Genomic DNA, 19,538 nt, shown 5'->3' with positions numbered 1-19,538 from the left:
GGGTTCATATTATTTGGAACTTTCTGGGCTTCCTGGACCTGGATGTCTGTTTCCTTCTCTGGATTGGGAAGATTTTCAACCATTATTTCTTCACATAAGATATCTGCTCTTTTCTCTCTTTTCTCCTTCTAGAACCCCTATAACATGAATGTTATTCTGCTTGTTGTCCATAGGTTCTGTGAGTATCTTCATTTTTAAAAAATTATTTTTTTCTTTTTGCTGTTTTTTCCAAGTAAGTTCCATTGCTTTGTCTTCCAGCTTGCTGATCTGTTCTTCTTCTTCGTCTAGTATACTGTATATTTTTCACTCCAGTTATTGTATTCTTCAGTTTTGTGACTTCTGTTTCCTGTATTTTCTTTCTCTTTGTTGAAGTTTTTACTATATTCCTCCATTCTTCTCCTGAGCTCAATGAGCATCTTTATGACCATGACATTGCTTCTTTATGAGGTAGATTACTTATTTCAATATCATGAAGGTCTTCTTCTGAGATTTTATCTTATTCTTTTATTTGAAAAATACTTTTCTGTTTCTTCATTTTGACGGACTCTCTGAATTTGTTTATATGTATTAGGTGAAACAGCTGCCTCTTAGTATTGAAATGGTGGCCTTGTGTAGGTGATGAACCTTGTTTTTCAACCTTCTTCTAGTTCTTGGTTGTCTCTCAAACCTTATAATTGTCTAAACTGCCTCATTTATTCTTGATATGTCCTCATTGTCAAGGGTGTGCCAAGACCTGTCAGTGTTCCGCAGGGAGGACTCTCATTTACATTCTAGTTTCAGGATGATTGGAAGCCAGACACTCAGGCAGCAGCTTTTAAAGTATGTAAACATATACAGTCCTGTGGGGCTGCAGTTGTAATCCCTGCTGGCCTGCAGACGAGATCTGGAGATGTCCCCTGGGTGTGATAGTTGCAAAATTCTGAGCTCTAGATGAGTGTATAGCCTCCTTCTGGGAGGTCTCATCAAGCTGTAGTGAGGCCAATGGGGTGTTAAGGATGGTGTCTCTCTGTTAATGTTCTTTGTGAGCACCTCCTTAGCCTCTAGATGTGTGGGAAACCTGAAGCCTGTCCCTTTGGCTGAAGCTCCAGGCTAAGTAAATAGGCATTTTTTCATAGGAAGACTCGTTGTGTTTTCAGTCCGTTGTCTGTGGTAATCTGCCAAGAACTTTCTTTCTAACTGTAACATTCCTGTGGAGCTCAAGAATCCCAGCCCCTTGGCCACCAGGCCCAGGTGATCAAGGGGCACCCCCTGTGTGATTGTGAGCACTCACTGGTTTTAGCTAGGCAGCTGGAATGTATAAGATGTGGGGCCCACTCAGCACTATAGAAAGGCAGCAGGGGAAATGTCTTGACTCTGGGCACCCATGGGCTTCAGTAATGTAGTGGGAGAGTGCCTTGTCAGTGTGTGGTGCTAGCTTTAGGCTAGGAATAGGAGAATGCCATGACTGCTTATGCTGGCAGCCCCAGCCAGGGAGTCGGGGAGTGTCAAAACCGTCCACACTAACCAATTTCATCTAGGAAGCAGGAGAATGCTGAGACTATTGGTGCTTGCCAGCCCCAGACAGGAGTAGGGGAGTGCTGCAGCTGCCTACACTGTCCAGCTTCAGCAAGGCAGTGGGATGGTGCCATGACCTCTCATACCCATATGCCTTAGCAAGGCAGTGAGAGGGTGTCCTGTCTGCGTTTACCCACTTTGTTAGCAGGGTAGGCGGAGAGTTATAAAATGGTGTCCTTCACCACTTCTAACTCCAGGGAGAGATTCAACTGCCCCCTGCCCCTCCTGCATATTCTTTTAAATTAGCAAATGCATCTCCATAGATAGTCGAGGCCCTTAATAAATCCATGGATCTTGGGGTAAGTTAGACATCATGCAAGCCCTTTAAAAGGGAGATTTCAGTTCTCTATCACATTTTGGGTCACTCGGACATCAGCCCTGATGGTTTCCTAATCCAGACTTTTTGGGAGCTTACCTCTCCAGTGCAGATCCCAGGGGTTGAGGTCCCTGTTGTGGGGCACCATCCCTCACTCCTCTGGGAGAAGTAGGGGACTGGGGAGATGCAGAGGAGTGGAAGGAAATGGTGAGATTACGTCTTTGCCTCTCCTACCTGTCCTGATGTGGTCTTTTTATCCTTTGTTGTGGAGAAGCCATTCATCTAGTTTCAGATCTTTTTCAGATGAAATTGATCCATATGTAGTTGAGATTTGGTGTGTCTGTGGGAGGAGGTCCATTCAGGATCTTCCTTCCCTGCCATCTTATAGAAATCTCTATAAGCTCATAATTTTCAAATTGTGTTTGAAATATCGTTACCCACTTTTGTTTAAATTATTGAAATAGTCCTTCTCAACTTAAGTAAAAATTAGGTCTGTAGAAACACTAATACTTAAATTATAAAGGGATTGTATTAAAATTTGCTCTTTACTTCTTTTTATCGCATTTGTATAATATTGCATAAAATTTCAGGTCGATTGTGAAAGTTTAAAATTTATACAGGTTATCACAAAAATTATAATATAATAAATACAATGTACTTAAATTCTTACCGATCAAGGTATTTTTTGGTTTTGTTTTGTGGGTGTGTTTTTAATCCTATTACTGTATGCAGTTTGTATCAAAGGTTAGGATTTATCCATGAATTAATGTATGTATTTATTATTCAAGAATCGTTATTGAACAATTATCATAGACCTGCCATTAAGGTAAGATTGCATACACAGAGATGAATAAAATTCAGGCTCACCCTTTAGGCACTCATAGTCTATTGAGAGAGACACACACACTTGACTGTGTGATATAACAATAAAAAGATGTACATATTCTCCAGGAACAGAGAGAAAGAATAAACTAATTACGATTATAGAAGAAGTGGAATTATTGTTCCAATAAGATTATTTCAATATTGTTTCAATATTTGAGCAAGAGCTTGGGGGGGAAAAAGAAGTCAGAGTTCCCTTAGACAAGAGAAGGCATTCCAGGAGGGTAGTCAAGTGGGAGCATGGTGGAGTTGGCCTAGCTGCAAATGGACTCCAAGAAAAATGGTGAGAAGCAGAAAAGGGAGTAGTGGAGGGTCACAAAGAGTCTTACTCCTGTTAGCAGTGGGAAACTGGAGAAGATATTAAAGCACAATAAATTTGTATTCTCGATAAATCCCTCTGGTGGTATCACGGGATAAATTGAAAGGAAAAGACTGAAGAAGACCGAGAAACATATTAGGAGTCTATCAGTTGATAAGAAAAGAAATGCGAGTAAAGTAAGGCCATTTATTCATTCCTTTATTCACTATGTCAACAAATATTTGATTTCCAACTATATGCCAGGCACTGTTCTTAGGCACTAGTAATTCAGCACTGAAAAATCAGACAAAATTCCTGTGCTTGTGAATTTTATATCCCAGTCAGGAAAGAATTTGGGGACTCTTTTCCCACCCTTACCCAGTTGTTTATCCAGGACAAGGGTGATTTCTAGGTAAACCTTTGATTCATGTTGTATTTTAATAAATTAAGAAAATGTGTTCATGTGTGTGGAGTATGTGTATATTTATATAGATGGATGGATGGATGGATATATACACACACACATATATAAGTATGTATATTTTTAAATCTTCTCTATGAAGATACTTTCAGAAAAAACACTGAATTATTTTACTAGGTATTCAATGCCTATTATATAGCATTCATATTCAAAAATCAAAAGATACAGAAGAGGATATAGTAAAATGAGAATTAAACCACTCTCTCACCTTGATCCCCTAGCCATCTATTCATCTTCCTAGAGGTAACCAGTATTTTCAGGACTTTTGTGTTTCTTTACAGAAATATTTCATATCGGTGCTAATATCAATGTTCTCTTCTTTATAGATGCAGTGCTCTTCACTTTGCTAAATAATTACATATTAACCTTATGGATAACTACTTTTTTAATGGCTGCATAGTGTTCCATAGCTCCATAATTTATTTAACTAGTCCCCCACTGATATATGATTAGGCTTTTCGCAACATTTAGCTATTGCAAACCATGTTGCAGTAAATATTCTTGTCCAGATCTTCTTATTAACCTTCCTTTGCCCCCCTCTCTCTAAAGCTCTTATCCTCTAATATACTATGTATTTTCCTTATTTGTTTCATTTTCAATTCCTACACTAGCATGTTAACTCCAAAAGGCAAAGATTTTTCTTGGGTTTGTTCCCTGATACAATCCTAGCTCCCAGAGTAAGTATTCAATGAATGGATTTGTACATGTATAAGTAGGAAAAAACAGTAGAAGTAAAATTTCTGGTTCAAGAGGAATGTGCATTTATAATTTTGACCAAGATTGCCAAGTTGATTATACAGCAGGATATCTCAGCCTCAGCACTGTTGACATTTTGTGCCTGATAATTCTTTATTGTGGAGGACTGTGGCCTCTAACCACCAGATGCTACTAGATGTGACAACCAAAAGTGTTTCCAGACATTGCAAATGTCCTTGGTTGAAAAAATAACTGTTGTAGTGTCCTATATTATCTTAGACTCCTACCAACAGTTATAACAATGACTGTTTCCTACAGCCTTGCCAATACCCTAAACATTTTGCTCTTTGAAATCTGATGGTGAAAACTAGCACCTCAATGTTTAAGCTGCCATATGAATTCACATTTTAATAGAACTTTGATATAATGAATCCCTGGAATTGTGCACTACAATGATGAAGGTAAGTTTGACTTTCCTTGTAGAAAGAAAGGGAATATATGAAATCTAGAATCATTTGGGGAAAAAATGCTATATGCTCTTATTTTTCTTCATTAAAATATCTAAGTTTTACAAATCCTTTCTTATCTTCAAACTATTATGGTTTCATGGACTGAATCTTGTCTAGAATTATATAAATTGGCCTTAATTAATGAATAAAATTTGGAGTCAAAAGACTTGGATTTGAGTGCAGGTTTTCCTAATTACCAGTTGTGTTACCTTGGGGAAGTCACAAACTCTGAGCTTCAATTTACTCATATGAAAATTGTGGATAATAACATTTGCTCTGTCTACATCACTGAGTTATTGTAAGAATTATTATTATTTTTTAGATTGTGAAGCTTTTCACAATTGCAAGGGCTTAGGATAATTATTATGAAGGCTTTATGACCCACTGCTTTATCTTATGACTCGTAGTATCCTGAGAGTTTATCACTTCTCAGTGCTTCAGTAATCCCTTCTAACTGTTCTCACTCGTTTATTTATTAAACATAGACATTTTGTACCTTACCATACCTTTGCTCCAGCTTGGTAGTCTTAAATCATTATAGTACAATTTTCCTCATAACTGAGCAAGTCCCAGACAGACTCATCATTCATTGATTCATTCAGTGAACATTAAATAAGCCCCATTATCTTCCCCCCAGCTGACTTTCCTTTTGAACAGCTCCATTTTTGTCAATGCTGTTATTAATCTAGTCTTAAGGGTAGGAACTTTGGAGTCATCTACCTGGCTTGTGTTCTCTGTTTTATTGATCCTGCTTGCCATGACCAGACTTATTATGATAGAGTACTACCTTTTTCAGTTCCCTCCCACCATTTTTTAAGCTTATGAGAGCCTATGTTGGCTACCACATCAAATCTAAGTTATATTTTACTAGCAATCATTATTACTTTCACCCATTCAATCTTGTAACTACTTTTCCTTTCATTGCATCAGGCCCATTCCTGCACCTATGCTTTTGTTCATAATGTTCTCTTTTATCTGTTCTTTCACCCACCAACCAGCATTATCTTTCAAGGTCTCTATCATTCCCATTACTCCATATTCTTCTTTTCTTGATAATTCACCCTACTCTGGTCTTTTTATCATTTAATTCTTATTCTTCTTGGCCAGTTTCACTAAGTGTATCATAGAGGTTCTTGATCCCGACTGCACAGCAGAATCACTTTACGAGAGTTTTGTTTGTTATCTTGGTACATAACCCCAGGGCCACCGTCTGAAGACTTTAATTATGAGTGGAGCTTAGTCATTATAGTTTTGACACTGAGTGGCTTGAACATTCTTGTGGATATTGTAATTATTTAATTTTTCTCTTCCCAACCGAGAAGGGTATGTGGTGGTAAAAATGCTAAAGGTACATGATCAATAATTGATTGTTTGATCAGTAGTTTGAATACCAAAATGTTCCTTATTCATTTTCTGCAAAGCCTATGATTTGTATCCTACCTCTTCCAATTTCTGACTCTGTGACTTAAATAAATTGCTTGCTCTCTTTTAGCCTCATGGATCTCCACATGTAAAATGAGAACAAGTATATGCATATAAATCATCCAGCATAGCTAATAGTTGATAAATAGTGGACACTTTTATTAGTATTAACATTATAGGGCACCTGGGTGGCTCAGTAGGTTAAGCATCTGCCTTCAGCTGGGGTCATGATCGGGGGAGGGAGGACAGCAGTCCTAGAGTTGAGCTGCATGGGGGAGCTCTCTGCTCAGCAGGGAGTCTGCCTCTTCTCCTCCCTCTGCCATTCTGCCCTTTCCCTTCACCACACACCCCACCCCCCCCCCCACTTGTGCTCTCTGGCTCTCTCTCTCTGTCAAATGAATAAGTAAATCTTTAAAAAAAAATGCATTACATACCCTCTCTGCTCTTCTGGAGATGCTGAGAACCCCTTTTTCTTGCTTGCTTTAGGATTTGCTATTTTATGACTTGGTAGATATGCTTATCTACATTACTATTGGAATTAGGAAGACAAGATAACAAGGCCCTATCAAATCTCTGTGCCATTTTTATGTCCTTTAAATCTAATTACATTTTCTCATTTCAAGGAGTAAATGAGTGTCCCATTTTTTGACCATCCATCCATTGATTGTTCCCTTGGCTATAGGAGAATATGCGTCATTACAGTTTTTCCTTGTCAGCAGCAACTCTAAGCCATGAACATTGTAAATTTACACGTCCTATTCACTTTACCTGACATTGTCAAGTGGCTCTTTCTTCCTCCTAACTGCACTTTAAAGGAAGATTTTAATTTGTTAATTTAGCTCACTTTTATTGTACAGTTCATAATTATTTCATTTAATTTTAAAGCGAGGGAGCAGTAACATTATTAAATTTAGGCTTACAATATTTATTGTGCTCTTGTGAGAATTAGCAAGAATACAGAGTATTTTGTTTTCCACAGAAGAAGTTTGTTACATGAATTAACTTTATTAAGTTCTATGTCTTAAGTGAGTCACTTTTCATCTTTTTCTTTTCTTACTAATAAAAAAATTGAAATTGCATTTTAAGTAAAATATACAGATATATGAAAAACCAAGTATTACTTAATGACTTGTCTCCATTACAGTAGATGAAAATAGTAACAAAGGAAATAACCAAAGTGATACATTGTCAACCATAATACAGGAGAAAATGTCCAGAGCAATTAAATGGGAAAAATAATTTCTTTAAGCATGGACGCTTATACTCGTTTTTTCAGTTTCAAAGTTGTAAAAGTAATTATTGAGATCAACCCCTTTTGCACTGAAACTAGAAACTGTGAAGGTTTCTTTGGAATGCCTGTTATCATGGAAGTTATTCCCATAAGTTAATCAAACTTAAAGATGAAGCATTGCTAAACAGTGCACATTTTCAGTTTCTGAAGTTCCTGTAGCTGAAATTTATGCAGATGTCAAAATACTGAGGGCTCAGGGTTGAAATGAAAGTGCTTGAAACATTTTGTGAATTACCCTTCTTATAGTAGATTTAAGGGGTCAGATGTATGTTTGATCTTATCTCATCTGTTATGTGAATATATTGATACTTCATCAATTGTTGGAAGGATTAAATGCACTTAGCACAGGGGGCTGACACATACTGCTCAGTACATTGTAGTAGAGGAACATGCTATTTCCAGAAGATGGTATGGGGAGAGGGATAACCCAGATTGCATCTTCTCAAGAGTCTATAATTTTCTACTTGTGATTTATAGTGGGCTTCAAAGTGGGATTTCTATGGGGAAAAAAGAAAAGAGAAAAGTAGTGGGGAGAGGAGGGCAGGCCAAACTGCCTTCAGAGCTGGCTGCAGCAGCTCATGACGACCTGGAAGCCTTCTCCTCAAGAGCATGAAAGGGATGGCGAGTCTTATGAAGTGTTGGATTTAACTGAGTGTGCAAGAAGACAGCATTGGTGCAATCAAGTGTTTGGGCATAGCTCAGGACCTATGGTAGAAAAATACTCTGTAGCCACAGATTGCAGTGGGTGGAGTGACAGGCTGCTGTGTGGGATTTTTATTCCAGAAAGTTGGAAAACTTGCAGCAACCACTGCGAGTGTTGGCTTTCTTCTTCAGATTGCCAGCCATAGCGGCTACCTGTGGATTGACTAGAAGAGAGCTGAAAAAGATGTAAACAAAGTGAAAAGACAGATTAAGAAATGAGCAAATGAAATCAACAATATAATTAAAGAAGCAACAGAACTTATCAACTAGAACATTTGATATCCAGTGGACTAGTGGGAGGCTTTTTGCAAGGCCTTGTGTCTTAAGGAAATGATGTTCTATCTCAGTGGAGTTACTGGTAAGAAGAGAAATGGTGGCAATTAGGTGTTTCTCAACATTACTCACCACCAGATTCTCTGGGGCCGTGAGAAACAGCTAGCTGGACAATACCAAACGCACAACTTAGTGTTTTGCCACTGAAGTTTGGCAAACTAGTATCTGCTATAAAAACAACCTATATGGTATGTGTACTGATCAAACCAAAGCTTTCATTACTTTTTCAAAATTTGCATTTGTTTTTAAATTAAGCTACAAAAAAAAAAAACCACAATTGGATGTAGATATATATAGAAAAAAATGTGTTGGATATATTCCCCAATGAAATATTATCCTTGCTTTATTTAAGTAAGATATTCTTCATTTTGCTTTATGGTATAGTGCCAGTGATTAAAAATTTGTATTATTGCTTCAACATTAGGGTTGACTTTCTTTTAAAGATATGTTTCCAATAAACTGGAGAACTGTAAAGCCCTTTTGTGGAAGGATTTAGAAGTTATAGAATTATTAAAGATATTAATCACATTTAAGAAAGAAAGAAAGAAAGAAAGAAAGAAAGAAAGAAAGAAAGAAAGCTCGCTCTTTGGTTCAATTAGTCTTGATTATCTCCAAATTTGAGTTATTCACACCTGGTTTCATATTTCAGATGTATCACCTGATAGTTGGTCAGTCTAGGTCATATTACTTAACTTCTCTGAGCTCAGTTTCCTCATCAATAAAAATAAATAAAAGCCTCATAGTGTGGTTTTGAGGATTTAATGAGATCATCCATATAAAGGGCTTTCCTGTACCTAGGACATTTTATAAGCACTCTTTAAGTAGTAACTGTTCTTACTCCTGTTTTTACTACTTAAACATAGTGTCTTGGGTTCTAGATTTGTTCTCATGCATGTCTTAGAACAATATGGAAGAGCCAAACAGCTATTGCCCAAGAAGTGGATTGACTTGGAAGGTAATGAAGCTTAAGCCTAAAGGCCCCTTATATTCACAGGACGTTTGCAAAGACTGATATTTAATGCTATATTCTTAATTTTATTTTCTTTTTCTTAAAGAGGGTTTCAATAACTCCAAGAGTTTTGGGTTCCGCAAAACCTGGATCTAAGTTGTACTGCCCTGAAAATTGTTTGTTTGTTTGTTTTTTTAACTGAAAAAATCAAAAGGAAATCTGTATAAGGAGGTCTAAAAATTTTTTGCCATCTAATGAACACATTGATAACAGTATTTATATTAAATTACTATTTTAAGCCCAAATCCCATCAATTCATAAAATCTCCAAAATGACGCTGCAAGTAAAAATGGCATATTAGAAGCAATGAAGATCAGAGGTCACTAGAGCGTGGCAGTAAAACTCTGAAGGTCTGTAATCAATGTATGCACTTGTCTCGTTTTTTATCCTCGATGTTTTCTAAGCTGTTTTTCATTAAGAAAGGAAAATAGTTTTAACAGATCAGTGAGAAAGTTAACTGATTAAACTTACTTAAAATAAATATCTGTCCTCTTTAAGTTAAAGTATGTCAAAAGCATATTGAGACATAGATCTTCCAGCAAATTAGCAATTAAATGTCTATTACTCACACATACAAAAATTGAAGCTGAGAAAATTACATATTTGAAGTCAATAAAACAAACCCTGGTATTGTAAAAATAAGCTGCAGTCTACAGAAAATAGATTCCTATTTAAAACGGTAAGCTTCCAAAATTTGAGAAAAAAAATACTTAGAGGTCTTTCTGGTGACATCAATTAGTGAGTTTGAATAAAGCATTAATAAAACCACTGAAAATGCCTTGGAATTTATATTGTTAATCTTGGTCTTTTAAAGAATTTATTGATGGATTTTCTTAATATACCTACATGCTCAGTAGGTGTGAAATGTGAAAAATATAATGTAAAGCAGTTCAGAAAAATATTCTTGATTTACAAGTTAGGTGTTTTAAAAATATGTGCTCTACCTTTAAAAAGTATATATCTACTTCAAGGTAAATAAAGTGTATTAAAAATGTTTCACCTAGGAAACACAAAATTAAAAAAAAACACGTTTTGATCTTATGGAGCAGATGATATTAACTTCTTAGGAAGCCAGATCTTACAGGAATTAAAGTACATTTAGTAACAGAAAAGATTCATTATTTAGCAGATATGTTACTTTAGCGCTGTGGTAAGAAACATCATCCCCATTTTACAGAGAAAGAAATATAAAAATAATCAGGATTAAATAATTTTCCCAAAGTGATTGATGCAACCAAGACAAACATTCACAGCCTTCTTGCTTACAGTCTGTCTCTTAATCTTGTTAGGTCACATCATCTCTCAGCATTTTTAGAAAATGCCCTTTTTTTATTAGGTTTTCAGCAGACTGTGAATCTAATATACTAGCTTTACTCTTTTCTGTGCTTTCCTTCCTTGAGTATATTTTCAGGAGAGAAATCAGTTCTAGTTTTCTGTCTTTTCCAAATAGTTAAAAACATAAAAGATCATAGATGGAGTAAATCAGTTTAGAATCTCGATGACTTGATTGGGATGTTCAATTTTACTATAATAGCCTAATCTGAAATGTTATCTGAAATGCTTACTCCTTCACAATTTTTTTTCTATGGTACAAAAATTGTTCATAACAAGAACAATCTTGGGGAAAAAATAAGATGAGATGTTTCAGACAGCTTAATGGGGCTGCCACTGTACTAGATAACCATTGTTTAGAGGAGTCTTGGATTAGCTGAAGGCTAGTATAGACTGAACATATTGAACAATGTCTTAAGTTGCACTTTAAAAGTCAGGATAGACAGTTCTCATAAGAAATGAAAGCTCCTTTGACCATTACAGGTGTTCTGTGGCTAGAGATGAAGTGCCATACTAACAGAACAGGGCTTGCAATTTGTGGAATTGGATTCCAAGGTGAAAAAGAAGGTTAACAATTTTTTGTAAAATTTTTCTTTCCTAAGAACAAATTCCAAGATTATAGAATACAATATTCACAAAACCATTTTATGCTGTGCTTATAGGAGTTAGAGAAAATATCATATTACTCAATATTTTGGCAACTAATTTTAAAAGTCTTCCTAACCAAGTCTAACTGAATTGCTCCCTTACAAAAATTTGAACCTTATTAAATATCTAACTCATTGATATGGTCCATTTGAAGAAGCAATTTATTAGTCTAATGGTTAACACCTGTTAGTTGAAGCTGAAAAATAAAAAGATTTTAATTGAAAGCAAATGCAGTAAATTCTGGTTCTTTTTTTCTGGTTTCATAAAAGATTCACACACACACACACACACACACACACACACACGCACAATTTCCTTTCCCCTGGACGATTTTAGTACATTTTCCCTGCGAGTTAAAAGCCATAAGTATCCCCACAGATATATTTTTGCAAGTGAAATTGCTTTTCATTTGGCAAAAACTAAACCTATGATTCATAGCAGCTTAGAGCACTCAAGGCCAAAGAGTACATCTTGCTTGCTTTGACTGACATTTTTGCAGGCTAAATCAGACCTGCATGATTCAGCTGCATTGAGATTCATTATGCTGTGAGAGGGGTGGTTTGGGGGTGGTGTAAAAGAACATAAAGGGAAATCGTCTTCGGAAGGGAAATTGTGGCTAGTGACTGAGGTAAAAATCATCCACAACCAATAGGCAGTTTCAATTGGTATTCGATTGGGGAGGCAATGTTTTCCTGCCACCCGCTTTATACAAAGAGCTAGCAAAGAACACTGAGGAAGAGGAAGTAGAGAAAATTTTTGAGGGGGCGCCTGGATGGCTCAGTTGGTTAAGCATCTGCCTTCAGCTCAGGTCATGATCCTGGGGTCCTGGGATTGAGCCCCGCATCAGGCTCTCAGCTCAGTGAGGAGTCTGCTTCTCCCTCTCCCTCTGCCCCAGCTCCTGTGCTGTCTCTCTCACTCACTCTGTCTCTCAAATAAATAAAATCTTAAAAAGGAAAAAAAACAAGAAAATTTTTGAGGGGAAGCAGGAAAAGGGATTTTCCTTTGCTATGAGAAGTGAAGTCAAAGTAGGGAACAAGAGAGTAGAGTAAATGGTTCTTTTTCTGAGTTCACGCATTAAAAGTAAATCAAGTTTGTATTTTGTGTAAAAGGAAAAGTGGAGAAAAATCCATCATCAAAAACATTTACCCTAAACATCCATCAATAGTAATTCATTCCTTTTAGATTTCTTCATTAGGTTTGTCCATCAGTTCCCTTTAAATTTCCTATGCCCAGAAGGAGTTAAAATCTTCCTGCATCAGGTACTTTCCTATCCAGCCTTAGCATAAGGAGAACACAAGAAAATTGCTTTAGGAAGTTGGGGCATCAGAAGAGAAGAGTGTTTACAAAGGATTATTGTAGCCAACACTCCATTTTTGCTTAATATTTGGTTTATTCTCTATCAGTATTGATATATAACCCAGTCATAACAGGTTTTATTCAAGACCAAGTACATAATATATGGTGCAAAATTAATATACAGAGCCTTTTGTTCAAATATTGTTAAGAATTTCAAGATGGAGAATCTCAAGAATTTCAGCAGAGTATTTAACCAAGCTTGAGGCACCCCTAACCACAGGGCCCTATGCAACTGCACAGGCCACAACCCTGTGAAGTCAGTCCTCATTTTATTCATTATAATAAAAATAATAATAATAAAAACATTTCATTAAAGATATTCAAATACTTTGACTTGTGAATTCTCAACATTAATACCAAATCTTTGAAACCAAATTATTTTCAAGTTAATGTGGGGTTTTAGAAATCACTAAATTTAACTTTTTAAATTCTATATGAGTGATTGATCTTATCTTCCCATCAATCTTTCCTTATTTGCCTGACCTTCTTTGGGAATGTATAGGATTCACGAGTTCCCACCTTATTATTTCAGGTTTGGACCCTGTGCCCTTACCCTTAAACCTGAGATTCGAAAGCGTAGTTTCCACTTACCATTCCTAACTCATGAGCCATCCAGGTGCACAAAGTCAAGAATTGCTCCCTAGAGTCTCCCCAGATAAGCACTCATCTAGAACCAGCAGCCATTTTTCCAGCCCCAGGTTTGAGATTGTATGGATGATACCGGGCTATTCCAAATCCTGAAGTAAATTAATGAAAGCTAGGGATGGTTTAACGTAAGGTTCTCTAAGATTCCAAGTAATACGGAAATTAGGCCTATAAAGAGTCTTGGTCATGGAAGCCATAAAAAGTACCCTTAGGGGGTGCCTGGCTGGCTCAGTCAGTAGAGCATGCACCTCTTGATCTCGGGGTTGTGAGTTCAAGCCCTGCTTTGGGTGTAGAGATTACTGAATAAATAAATAAATTTATGGCACCTCTTGGTAGAATAGGTTTCACATTCCTATCCAAATTTGAGTTAACTGCTATCTAAGCCAATATTCCTTTCCTTTCTAGTATGTTTTCACAGTAGGATGCTTTTTGATTCTTCTATTAAATTCTGTCTCTTCATCTTTTGTTGACACATCACTATAATTAATATTACATTAATCCCACCACTGACAGAATGCCCCAGGATTTTTTTTTCTTATTTTATTTTTCAAGATCAGGTATTGCTGATAACTCTTCTGACTTTTTAATCTTTTTCTCAATTGTGTTTAGAGTAAATGAAGTCATTCTTTTGATGTGAGGCCTTATTTTTTTTCTCCCAGCCCTATCCCACAGGCATCAACAAAAGTTAAATGAAATAATGGCATTTTTATGATGTTGACTAATAGTCATAAGACATTAGCTGAGAAATGAATAGCATTGAGGTTTTGAATAATCTGCTGGTAATTTTTAATGTTATAGCTTAGAAAATAATTGTAAATCCTGTTTTTGATCAGAGTTGACCATTAAAACTCTTTTTTAGTAATATATGTTGAGTAAGTACATTATGTCCAATGCAATTCTAAGTACATACTTCTAAAATATTTGTCTCTAAATTTTCTCTTCTAATATATACAACCATAGGTTGTCAACATATTAGCAAGTGAATGTGAATAGTTTAGTTAAAAAATGTTGAATCATCTTTGCAATACTTGACTGGGTTTTTTAAAATAGTATGATTATTTTATCTTTTTAAAAGAAAACACTTACATAAAATAGTACTCTTTTTTTTTATTCTATGTATTGTATGCAAAGCGTTCCACTATCACTAGATTACTTTGACTTTAGGAAACAGAATTGACAGTATTTTCTCTTCAATCAGAAAATGTTTACCCACTAAGTATCATTTTATAGCATTGGATTATTCTTCTGAAAGGAAGCTTTTAAAGATTTTATAGGCTTCCAGTTATAATCCAATATAACAGAATAAACATGAAGCCAAGGCTCTGTAACAAAATATGAAAAGTTATGATGTTTGAACTTAAAAAGACAAATGTAGTATGTAGACTCCAAAATATATAAGAAATCTGGAAGAATTAGTACAATAATTTAAGGCTAAGTGTTTAGGAGAAAGGAGAAAGTGAATCTACAGAAAAGTCAAATACTATTTTATTGAAGGAAATGTAGTATGCTAGAGGTAACATTTAAACAGTGTTAAGAGGCTTTATGCTTTCCTGATGTCATAGCCAATTAGTCTGCGATCTAGTCAGTTACCAAGCTTAATCATGAGTGCAAGATAACACATCTTTAAATAGTACGTTATCTAGAAAGTAAGTTCAGTACCAAAATCAGATATGAAGATCTTACTTCAGAGTAGATCTTTGCTTCCAATTATATAAGGCTTATGTTATTCCTGACATGGTGTGTCTGTAGCTAGATGTTTTATATATTACTACACAAGTACCATTTGTCCTCCCTGGAAGGATATGAACTGATAAAGGGTAAGGAAGCTTTCATAATATATACAGTTGCTAAGTAATCTTACCTTTTTGATAAATTAAAACTTTCTTTGAATTCTTTAACATTCCTTTTGTCAAGGGGTGGGGGTCTAGGTTTCTTCTTCTTGAATCTGGGTAGGTTCTGTGACTGTTGTACCAACAGAATATGGAGGAAGTGAAGCTTTCTAGTTTTAGGGTTTATGTTAAGAGACTAGAAGCTCCCACATTCCGTGTCTTGGAATATTGACTCTTGAAACCAGGTTGCCATGCTATAAGGTAGCTTATATATCCCAATGTACGGAAAGGCCCATGTGAAAAGGACCTGAAGCCTCTGCTGACAGCCCATGCTGAGCTGACAGATAAATGCCACACTACCTTGCTAGGCATATGAGTGAGTCATCTTGGAAGAGATCCTCAGAGATAAGCTACCCTCTCCGAGCCCTGCTCAAATTACAGATTCGATTGCACCAGGGAATTCTGGGATTGGCCCCTGCATTTGCAGCAGTTAGTATCATAAGAATGCATGAGAAGAGCCAAGGTATGATAGAGGATTGGAGGAGACAGAATATATCCTTGGCTTTCTTTCATCTTTTATTTAGACATTTCCCCCAATATATCTTTAGATTGGGAAACAGATAATATCCCTTTTCACGAAGGCAAGGGAAGTGTGTTATCCTTAGCCCTTAGAATGTTTGGTGATGGTACACTTGTGCACGTGCATGTACACTGATTATTCAAAACAGGTCTTGCCCACATCAAATTTTGGAGTGTGCCAATGGATAGTTAGGATAATTAGGGTACGGTTGTTTTTTTTTTAATTAGAACGACTTCTCTAAGTAGAGGTTTCTTTTTTTCAGTTACATATTCCTAAAGATATGAAACCATTTATCATGTCATTCAATCATTATCTTTGATTTTTTTTTTCCTGAGAAGATATAGTCAACGAGTACATCAACCTAATAATGTTATTTGGTTTGCAACCCAGTTCTTGAGAAATTGAAAACAGCTTTCCTTTTTTTTTTTAAGTTATTATTTAAATTCCAGTTAGTTAACATACAGTGTAATAATAGTAATTTCCGGTGTACAACATAGTGATTCAACACTTCCACGCATCAAAAATAGACAAGGAAAGAAACAACAATTGTTGGAGAGGATGTGGAGAAAGGGGATCCCTCCTACATTGTTGGTGGGAATGCAAGTTGGTACAGCCACTCTGGAAGACCGTGTGGAGGTCCCTTAAAAAGTTAAAAATTGAGCTACCCTATGATCCAGCCATTGCACTACTGGGTGTTTACCCCAAAGATACAGACGTAGTGAAGAGAAGGGCCATATGCACCCCAATGTTCATAGCAGCAATGTCCACAATAGCTAAATCGTGGAAGGAGCCGAGATGCCCTGCAACAGATGACTGGATTAAGAAGTTGTGGTCCATATATACAATGGAATATTACTCAGCAATCAGAAAGAATGAGTTCTCAACATTTGCTACAACATGGACAGCACTGGAGGAGATAATGCTTAGTGAAATAAGTCAAGCAGAGAAAGACAACTATCATATGATTTCTCTCATCTATGGAACATAAGAACTAGAATGATCAGTAGGGGAAGAAAGGGATAAAGAAAGGGGGGGTAATCAGAAGGGGGAATGAAACATGAGAGACTATGGACTATGAGAAACAAACTGAGGGCTACAGAGGGGAGGGGGGTGGGGGAATGGGATAGACCGGTGATGGGTAGTAAGGAGGGCACATATTGCATGGTGCACTGGGTGTTATACACAACTAATGAATCATCGAGCCTTACATCGAAAACCGGGGATGTACTGTATGGTGACTAACATAATATAATAAAAAATCGTTATTAATAAAAAAAAAAAAATAAAAAAAAAAATAAATAAATAAAAAAAAAAAAAAAAAAAACACTTCCACGCATCACCTGGTGCTCCTCACCAAGTGCCCTCCTTAATCCCCATCACCTATTTAACCCATCCCCCACTCACATTCAGTCATTATCTTAATCCAAACCTCCCAGAGGCTCTTATCATCAGAACCTTCTCGTAAAATTCAAACTCCTTAGTCTGGCATTGCATCTGAAATCAAGTACCATTTACACTTTTCAACCTTGTCTCCCTCTGTGATTCCAGACCAAACCTCTGTTCTTAACTATATTTAAGCTGGATGTGCCTCTGTGCCATGCTCTTATTAAACTCTCAGCCTTGACTTTTCCTTACTCTCCTGAAAGTCTTACTTACCTCTAAAGACCAAGTTCAAACTTTTGTGAAACCATTCTTAATCATAGCGCCTGGTATTCCTTTCCCCATCTCCCATATTTGTATGTAGCACTGGTAGAACATACGGACTAATTTGTTTTGTATTTCTTTCTATCCACATCACACCTCTCTCAAAAGCCTGTGCTATTCTGAAAGGCCGTTAACAAATCTTACATTTCTGTGCAATTCTCCATGGAGCCTAGCAATATGTTGAACAAAGTAGTTGAATTTGTCCATTGATTAAATATTCACTCTTAATGAAGGTACCAGACTAGATGCTGTTTACATTACAGATAAGAAAGGATTACATTACTCCTTTTTCTTTTACCACCAAAAAGAAATGACTGTAAGATTCTAGTCCTTTTCATCTCATGATCACTTTTGCCAGAAAATTCTCAGGTACCTACCAGAAAAAGCAAAAGCAAAACAAAACAAAACAAAACAAAAAAAACCATTATAAAAATGTAACAAAAACAACTCTCTAGGAATGTTATAAAAACTGAGTGGTTTTGAAAATGTGATATGTTTCTCCTATTGAGATCAGAGCATTTGTAGATATAGAGAGAAAATTTACTCCATAGTGTTAAGGTCACTTTTTGCAAACTGGAAATTTTATTAAGAACAAAATTTAGGGGCGCCTGAGTGGCACAGTGGTTAAGCGTCTGCCTTTGGCTCAGGGCGTGATCCCAGCGTTCTGGGATAGAGCCCCACATCAGGCTCCTCCGCTATGAGCCTGCTGCTTCCTCTCCCACTCCCCCTGCTTGTGTTCCCTCTCTCGCTGGCTGTCTCTATCTCTGTCGAATAAAAAAATAAAATCTTTAAAAAAAAAAAAAGAACAAAATTTAAACATTTCCAAACAGCTTAGTTATCCTCTAATTTTTGTTCAAATAAGATTTGACCTGCAAGTCCTTCAGTTGTCTGTCTTTTTATTACATTATAACTGGAGTTTACCTGTAAGATTTTTCTCTCTAGGAGAAGCCTATTCTAATCAGTGGTTCTCAAATTATAGTTGTTTCACATTCACCAGGGAAATGCTTGTTAAAAGGAGGATTCTCAGGCCCAGTCTCCTCTGACACTTTGAATTAGCTAATCTCAGTAAGGCCCTGAATTCTTCAGTTTAATAAGCCCTCCTATCAGGTCTCTTGAGTCTCTAACCACTGTTAGAGTCTCTAATCACTGAGAACTAATACTCTAAATGACACTTTTTTGTTTTCTGTAACTTTTGCTGAAATGGCAAGAGTATAAAAGAGAAAAATTGGGTATAGTGAATGAACAAAACTCAGAATGTTCTAATCTGAGCTACTCAGTCAATATTGGTGGAATTGTCTTCTGTGACCCATCTTATAAAAAAAGTAATTAAGGATTTGCCCACTGTAACCCTAAGCGAGCATAGCAACTGGGAAATGCCCTATCCCAAGCAGGCATTAGTGTCAGAGCAGAAACCCTGAAACAGGTCAGTTACCTAGGAATCCTAATGAGTAAAACCAACAACAGCATTTTAGAAAAGTACCAATCTCTCACAGCTACTTCCACGATTATCTTCACAGTTTGGTAGAGACTACCAAAAACCCAGGTCCTGGTAGGAATCAGTACCGAGGAAGAGCTTTATGAATATGTGGGTCACTTATGTTTATCTCAATACCACCATAAAACTCCCAGATAACTATCAGGAGACCTTAAGAGGCTAACAGCTTAAATATGACTTCACTGGCAAATATCGTTAAGCAAATAAGTTACCACAGTAGTGTGGAATATGGGTTCAAGGGGTAATGTGCATATGTGCATAATTGTCAGAAACATATGAAAACTTTAGAACACGTGAATTGTTTTATTATGTAGGATCTTGAATTATAACTGCTGCAGGAAACGTCGTAGACATCACTGACCTTTTATATATATATATATATATGTATATCAAAGAAACTAGCTAGAGACAAAAGGAGCTATCATTTTCAGACTTGACCTACCAGCTTAAAATTGA

The 19,538-nt window shown here is 36.4% G+C and overlaps 1 protein-coding gene and 1 pseudogene across 3 annotated transcripts in view; both read left to right on the top strand.

Moving 5' to 3' along the window:
- The window catches only part of ATRNL1 (attractin like 1), a 747,087-nt gene that overhangs the window by 553,775 nt on the left and 173,774 nt on the right, over positions 1-19,538 (top strand). The window lies entirely within an intron of this gene.
- On the top strand, positions 2,523-16,555 carry LOC148109758 (FUN14 domain-containing protein 1 pseudogene; annotated as a pseudogene).

Source organism: Ursus americanus, chromosome 6 (assembly GCF_024610735.1).
Source record: "Ursus americanus isolate L20-20 chromosome 6, mUrsAme1.1.p, whole genome shotgun sequence".
Taxonomy (NCBI): Eukaryota; Metazoa; Chordata; class Mammalia; order Carnivora; family Ursidae; genus Ursus; species Ursus americanus.
Note: the sequence above shows the minus strand (reverse complement) of the source record. Positions and strands in the feature narration are given on the sequence as shown.